The sequence below is a fragment of the Zingiber officinale genome, chromosome 1B, assembly GCF_018446385.1.
Source record: "Zingiber officinale cultivar Zhangliang chromosome 1B, Zo_v1.1, whole genome shotgun sequence".
Lineage (NCBI taxonomy): Eukaryota > Viridiplantae > Streptophyta > Magnoliopsida > Zingiberales > Zingiberaceae > Zingiber > Zingiber officinale.
Window position 1 is genome coordinate 138,414,538 of NC_055986.1, and position 8,321 is coordinate 138,422,858.

Consider the following 8,321-nt stretch of genomic DNA (forward strand, 5'->3'; position numbering starts at 1 on the left):
ATTTCTTTCATTTGTGATTTTCTCATAGTGTATGGTGCTTTTGGTTTATAAACTTTACCATTTGCGTGCTCAATCAAATGCAACTCAGGACGGCTACAATGTGTAACGACCACCCTTCTTACTACTACTACACTCTAAGGATGACCGTTACTTAACTACTAACTCTACTTAACCGGTATGATCGAAACCACGAGGAGTCGTCTCCCCTGTACAGGTGACCTTAAACTGAGATACAAACATAATATACATCAGCCATAGGTGGCTGGAACATATATCAAACACACAAAAGAAATAACATCACCACGCAGTTTAATAAAATCAAATCATGCAAGTAATGAATAGCGGAACAAAATAAATTACAGCTTCCTACTCCAAAATTTTCTTATCAACTTATATACAGAATTTATCTAACAAATTCCTAAACTATGTCCCAAGACTTCCATAGTCCTGGCATCACACATCATCCGCGCCACCTTGTCGCCTTTTGTTGCTAAATCTTTTCCTTTCCTGTATCTGCAGTAAGAGGAAATGCAATCTATAAGGAAAATGCTTAGTAAGCGCTATCTAACTCACAAAATCTCGATATGCATGTGAATATACTGAAAACTAAAACTGAATGCACAAAAGGAAAACTACTCATGCTCATCTACTAGTAAAAGAAACAACATACTGAAATGCTAAACATGTAAAGCTACTTATGCTCTTCTAATAGCAAAGAATAGTAAGCTAATCTAAATAACATGCTAGCATAAAAGAAAACTAAACTTGTTGATTTTAAAACAAAGTAAAACTTAATTCATTTGTTCTAAACTTATTCTTTTATCTCACTTGTTTAAAACTTATCCTTTAATACTTTTATACTTATGTGAAACTTATTTTACTTGTTCAAAAAAAAACTTATACTTATAATACTTCAAAATAATAATCAACTGTACTTGCTATGCGCGCATCCCTAACTAGACCCAAGGTAGCTAGTCCCGAATCTAGTAGGGTTTACTATTGTAACGACCCGACCCATTTGGCGGACCATTTGGCGACCCTCGGGTCGTTGACCGTCGATCGTCGGTCGTGTCGTTACTACTAGGTTATCTAAACCTAGGGACGACTATGGGAGACCAACCCAAGGACAACTGAGAGTCCAGCACAGTGTCACTGATAAAAGTAAAATACTTGTTATCTTTTAATACTTCTAATATATAATGTCTTGGCATTTTAACGAGCTCCTTGTATGACAAGAATCCCTAAAGTTTTGACTTTGGGATCTGCTTAAGGCCTTAGACTTTTTCTTTCTTTTCTTTCTTATACTTTTCTTAAACTCAAAGTACATAATACTTAACAAGATATGCACTATGATACTTAACAAAAACTGCACTAAAATTCTATAGGGATAAACATAAGCAAACTATTGGTTCAGGGTACGTGCACACCAAATCTATCTAGAAGTTTTAAGTTATCTTGAAGAACTGAACTCATTATAGAAATCAAGTCTCAACTTACTTAATCCTGTCTAGAGTTTCAATCCTATCAAGGAAAACAAGAACTCATCAAAAATTCAATCTAGAAGATAGCACATATGGTAGAGAACTAGATTAAAGTCCAGCACCTATAGCATAAATTTCGTAAGCATAACTATTAAGAAAATTTCCAACTGAAGCATGCAAACACGTAGGGGAGCCACACTATAAATTAGCATATAGCTTATGTAACAACCCTGGGAAGAAACAATTAAGGGCTTGTACACATAAAAGGAACTAGAGTAAAATTCAGTGCTCAAAATGTATACCAACACTTGAAAGAATCAATCCATAAACTAGCATGCATGATAGAGAACTAGAATAAACATCCAAAACTCCTCTCTAAATTCGTCCAGAATCAAAACCATCTTAAAAGAAACAAGTACACCTCACCAAAACATAACACCTCCATCAAACCTGCTATGAAGCCGATACATCACAGAACAGGAAGGCAAAGCCAACGCCCTAGCATCTACCCCAAATCTACTGTGAAACTAAAGTTATTTCAAATGAAAAAGAAACACAAAGTCCACCAATATTCCCCTAAATTTGTCCCTGGAATACCAGCAACACCAAGAAACTATCACAACTTAAAATCAACTCATTATGTCCAAAACTATCCCAAGATTCCAGCAAAACAAGGAAACCATCAAACCTGCAAAAAACATCATCATCTTGATTCCAAACTCATGCTTTTTAGAAGAAGGAACAGGACTGGTAATCCAGAAATCCATGCCTTACAAACAGAACTTAAAATAACATAGAGAATACAAAACATCCATAATCCACCAAGTGCCACAGTTTCCATATGAACAAGCACTAATCAGAACCCAAAATCCCTATGAAGAATAGGAACATCCTCACCCAATTTACCCAGCAAGAGTTTGAGTCCAGAAACTCGATCCTTCAAGAAGCATCCAAACAAAAATCACATTCAATCACCAACTCATAGAAATCCCGAAAGGAAAATATCACAAGCCGAGGTAGGAACTTCTCGAAGAACAGAAACCTTGAATTCAACCTATACAAATTCTCTTTCTTTCCTTAGGGTTCATGGCAGCAAGCATCAAAACAAAAACTCCTTAAAACATGCTTCAAAATCCAAACAAGAAGCTAACTTGAATCCGAACTACTCTACTGCAGGTGAGGAAGCACTTACCCTTCGTGTTCTTGGACTTACAACCGAAGAGAGCTTTCCGATTAGCTCAAGCAGAATTGTCGCGCACGCGAAAGGAGGAAGAGAGGAATTAGGCTTCGGTGATGGTGCCTTCTTGGATGAGGGTTAACTCACCAACCTCACTGTTAACAGCAACTTGTTAATTCCCCAAATCCGTAACCAACCTCAAATTCCAAATTCTGCTCGGAAATAGGATACTTTGGACCCAATTTAGGTAAAGCAGAAAGGTTACCCTTGGCTTCTTCTTCTTCGGCAGTGGCTGACCGAGGCTGGCAGAGGCAACGGATCTCAATGGGTTTGGGGCAGTCGACAACGTCTCAACCTCTGGCAACCCCCACCCCGACCCTACTACCTGGATGTGAACGGCTGGAAGTGGCGATGCGGCTCTGACAGTGTCGGTCACAGGGAGTCGCAGGGAGAAGGGCGGCGGAGGAAGGCACGACATCGGACAGAGGAGGTCGCTGGGAGAAGAGCATAAGGTTGTCGGGGCGTCGGCCTCTACATGCGTGGCTGTCTGCGTGGCAGGCCGCCGTCGGGCGGAGGAAGAAGGACCGGGAAAAAGAGGTCGCCGTCGTCGCACGAGAAAGGTGAGGAGAGGGAAAGGATTCGGGAAAACCAAAATGGAAACCTAAGTTCTCTTTTCTTATAACTAGGGTTTCAATTATAACTTATATATATCTCGTTCCATATTTTTTTACAAAACATTTGCGGAACAGTTGGCTAGCTGCGTTTGGTTCGAGCCTCGGCTTGGATATTTTTTGTTGAAACTTCTTTCGTTTAGTAAAAATACCAAACGACCTCCAAAATTTGCATAAAAATACTCTAAAAATCTCTAAAAATTTTCTATAGCATTTTAAAATATTTTTGAATTATTTTTGGGACTCAAAATGAGGAAATTTGGGTTGTTACAATTCCTCATACCTTATAAAAAGTTCGTCCTCGAACTTAGAATAATTCTGAATATTTCTGTCTCATACTGTCCTCACGCTCCTAAGTAACTTCCTCGTGCTTCTGGTTCTAAATGAGTTTCACTAATGGTACTCTTTGTTCCTTAGTCTCTTAACTTCTCGGTCCTCTATCATTCATATCGCATCGTACTCATTCGTGGTCTTTGGAAGGCCTGTTATAAAGTGTCTGGAGACCATAGGTGCATTAGTCACACCAAATGACATGACTACAAATTTGTAGTGTCCATATCTGGTCCTGGAAACTGTTCTGGGTGTATCACTTCCTTTCACTTCCAACTGATGGTACCCAAAGCGCAGGTCAGTTTTAGAGAACACTATTGCCCTCTTTAGCTGATCAAATAGATCATCTAATTTGAAAAAAGGGTACTTGTCCTTAACTGTTACTTTGCTCAGCGCTCTAAAATCTATGCTCATCCACATAGATCGTCTTTCTTCTTAACGAACAACACTGGAGCTCCCCGGGGTGAATGACTAGGGCGGATGAAACCCTTGTCAAGCAGCTCCTGAAGTTGTTCTTGCAACTCTTTTAACTCTGCTGAAGACACTCGGTATGGAGCTTTTGAAATTGGGCCGGTACTAGGAAACAACTCAATTACAAACTCTACTTCTCTGTAGGGAGATAGTCCAGGTAACTCTTCTGGAAATACTTCTGGATACTCACAGATTACCCGAACATTTTCCTGCTTGGGTCTTTCTTGTTCTTCTGTGCTCGGTCCTCAGTACGAACGTACGGGGACGTTCTCTTCTTGACATCTAGTTATGCAGAGAACAAAGCTTGATATTTTCTCTATCCTTTCTAAACATACTTATGTATATGAATATAAGAGAAACAATTCTTCTATCTTACTAAAACGCATATAAGTAATTACTTCATTCTACAAATAATAAAGAAAGCATAAAAGGAAAACTTAAATACTTTTTTACTTGAAGACGGCAAGGCTGGTGCTAATGTGTGATGCTGGAGAATGGGAACTGCTCTGATACCAACTGTAACAACCACCCTTCTTACTACTACTACACTCTAAGGATGACCGTTACTTAACTACTAACTCTACTTAACTGGTATGATCGAACCCACAAGGAGTCTCTACCGAAAAATTTTGGCAGAGTCTCCCCTGTACCGGTGACCTTAAACTGAGATACAAACATAATCTACATCAGCCACAGGTGGCTGGAACATATATCAAACACACAAAAGAAATAACATCACCACGCAGTTTAATAAAATCAAATCATGCAAGTAATGAATAGCGGAACAAAATAAAATACAACTTCCTACTCCAAAATTTTCTTATCAACTTATATACAGAATTTATCTAACAAATTCCTAAACTAAGTCCCATGACTTCCATAGTCCTGGCATCACACATCATCCGCGCCACCTTGTCGCCTTCTGTTGCTAAATCTTTTCCTTTCTTATATCTGCAGTAAGAGGAAATGCAATCTATAAGCAAAATGTTTAGTAAGCGCTATCTAACTCACAAAATCTCGATATGCATGTGAATATACTGAAAACTAAAACTGAATGCTCAAAAGGAAAACTACTCACGCTCATCTACTAGTAAAAGAAACAACATACTGAAATGCTAAACATGTAAAGCTACTCATGCTCTTCTAATAGCAAAGAATAGTAAGCTAATCTAAATAACATGCTAGCATAAAAGAAAACTAAACTTTTTGATTTTAAAACAAAGTGAAACTTAATTCATTTGTTCTAAACTTATTCTTTTATCTCACTTGTTTAAAACTTATCCTTTAATACTTTTATACTTATGTGAAACTTATTTTACTTGTTCAAAAAAAAACTTATACTTATAATACTTCAAAATAATAATCAACTTTCTTCTTGGGCCCGACAATTGTACATGTTATGCGCGCATCCCTAACTAGACCCAAGGTAGCTAGTTCCAAATCTAGTAGGGTTTACTATTGTAACGACCCGACCCATTTTGCGGCCCATTTGGCGACCCTCGGGTCATCGACCGTCGACCGTGCCGTTACTACTAGGTTATCTAAACCTAGGGACGACTATGGGAGCCCAACCCAAGGACAACTGAGAGTCCAGCACAGTGCCACTAATAAAAGTAAAATACTTGTTATCTTTTAATACTTCTAATATATAATGCCTCGGCATTTTAACGAGCTCCTTATGTGCCAAGAATCCCTAAAGTCTTGACTTTGGGATCTGCTTAAGGCCTTAGCCTTTTTCTTTCTTTTCTTTCTTATACTTTTCGTAAACTCAAAGTACATAATACTTAACAAGATATGCACTATGATACTTAACAAAAACTGCACTAAAATTTTATAGGGATAAACATAAGCAAACTATTGGTTCATGGTACGTGCACCCCAAGTCTATCTAGAAGTTTTAAGTTATCTTGAAGAACTGAACTCATTATAGAAATCAAGTCTCAACTTACTTAATCCTGTCTAGAGTTTCAATCCTATCAAGGAAAACAAGAACTCATCAAAAATTCAATCTAGAAGCTAGCACATATGGTAGAGAACTAGATTAAAGTCCAGCACCTATAGCATAAATTTCGTAAGCATAACTATTAAGAAAATTTCCAACTGAAGAATGCAAACACGTAGGGGAGCCACACTATAAATTAGCATATAGCTTATGTAACAACCCTGGGAAGAAACAATTAAGGGCTTGTACACATGAAAGGAACTAGAGTAAAATTCAGTGCTCAAAATATATACCAACACTTGAAAGAATCTATCCATAAACTAGCATGCATGATAGAGAACTAGAATAAACATCCAAAACTCCTCTCTAAATTCGTCCAGAATCAAAACCATCTTAAAAGAAACAAGTACACCTCACCAAAACATAACACCTCCATCAAACCTGCTATGAAGCCGATACATCACAGAACAGGAAGGCAAAGCCAACGCCCTAGCATCTACCCCAAATCTACTGTGAAACTAAAGTTATTTCATATGAAAAAGAAACACAAAGTCCACTAATATTCCCCTAAATTTGTCCCTGGAATACCAGCAACACCAAGAAACTATCACAACTTAAAATCAACTCATCATGTCCAAAACTATCCCAAGATTCCAGCAAAACAAGGAAACCATCAAACCTGCCAAAAACATCATCATCTTGATTCCGAACTCAAGCTATTTAGAAGAAGGAACAGGACTGGTAAACCAGAAATCCATGCCTTACTAACAGAACTTAAAATGACACAGAGAATACAAAACATCCATAATCCACCAAGTGCCACAGTTTCCATATGAACAAGCACTAATCAGAACCCGAAATCCCTATGAAGAATAGGAACATCCTCACCCAATTTACCCAGCAAGAGTTTGAGTCCAGAAACTCGATCCTTCAAGAAGAATCCAAACAAAAATCACATTCAATCACCAACTCATGGAAATCCCGAAAGGAAAATATCACAAGCCAAGGTAGGAACTTCTCGAAGAACAGAAACCTTTAATTGAACCTATACAAATTCTCTTTCTTTCCTTAGGGTTCATGGCAGCAAGCATCAAAACAAAAACTCCTTAAAACATGCTTCGAAATCCAAACAAGAAGCTAACTTGAATCTGAACTACTCTACTGCAAGTGAGGAAGCACTTACCCTTTGTGTTCTTGGACTTACAACCGAAGAGAGCTTTCCGGTTAGCTCAAGCAGAATCGCCGCGCACGCGAAAGGAGGAAGAGAGGAATTAGGCTTCGGTGATGGTGCCTTCTTGGATGAGGGTTAACTCACCAACCTCACTGTTAACAGCAACTTGTTAATTCCCGAAATCCGTAACCAACCTCAAATTCCAAATTCTGCTCGGAAATAGGATACTTTGGACCCAATTTAGGTAAAGCAGAAAGGTTACCCTTGGCTTCTTCTTCTTCGGCAGTGGCTGACCGAGGCTGGCAGAGGCAACGAATCTCAATGGGTTTGGGGCAGTCGACAACGTCTCAACCTCTGGCAACCCCCACCCCAACCCTACTACCTGGATGTGAACGACTGGAAGTGGCGATGCGGCTCCGACAGCGTCGGTCACAAGGAGTCGCAGGGAGAAGGGCGGCGGAGGAAGGCACGGCATCAGACAGAGGAGGTCGCTGGGAGAAGAGCATAAGGTTGTCGGGGGGGCGTCGGCCTCTGTATGCGTGGCCGTCTGCGAGGCAGGCCGCCCTCGGGCGGAGGAAGAAGGACCGGGAAAAAGAGGTCGCCGTCGTCGCACGAGAAAGGTGAGGAGAGGGAAAGGATTCGGGAAAACCAAAAAGAAAACCTAAGATCTCTTTTTTTATAACTAGAGTTTCAATTATAACTTATATATATCTCGTTCCATATTCTTTTACCGAACACTTGTGGAACAGTTGGCTAGTTGTGTTTTGACCCGGTCAAAGGTTGCTGGTTCGAGCCTCGGCTTGGATATTTTTTGTCGAAACTTTTTTCGTTTAGTAAAAATACCAAACGACCTCCAAAAATTACATAAAAATACTCTAAAAATCTCTAGAATTTTTCTATAGCATTTTAAAATATTTTTGAATTATTTTTGGGGCTCAAAATGAGAAAATTTGGGTTGTTACACAAAGTTGCTCCAAGTCTTTTCTAGCTTTAGCATTATCCTTCGTCTTATGTTTGACATCCATGATAGTATTGAAAACATTATCAAATACATTTTTCTCAATATGCATCACATCTA

The 8,321-nt window shown here is 39.0% G+C and overlaps 2 long non-coding RNA genes across 2 annotated transcripts; both read right to left on the reverse strand.

Annotated features, from left to right (window-relative positions):
- Nucleotides 1-292: 292 nt before the first annotated feature.
- On the reverse strand, nucleotides 293-3,370 carry LOC121981784. Its single transcript, XR_006111931.1, has 3 exons — nucleotides 2,924-3,370; nucleotides 2,674-2,813; nucleotides 293-513 (listed from the first exon to the last, which is right to left on the reverse strand). It is a non-coding gene; the product is annotated as an uncharacterized LOC121981784 (long non-coding RNA).
- Nucleotides 3,371-4,876: 1,506 nt separating this feature from the next.
- On the reverse strand, nucleotides 4,877-7,917 carry LOC121981789. The gene is made up of 3 exons (XR_006111932.1): nucleotides 7,506-7,917; nucleotides 7,256-7,395; nucleotides 4,877-5,081 (listed from the first exon to the last, which is right to left on the reverse strand). It is a non-coding gene; the product is annotated as an uncharacterized LOC121981789 (long non-coding RNA).
- Nucleotides 7,918-8,321: the final 404 nt, after the last annotated feature.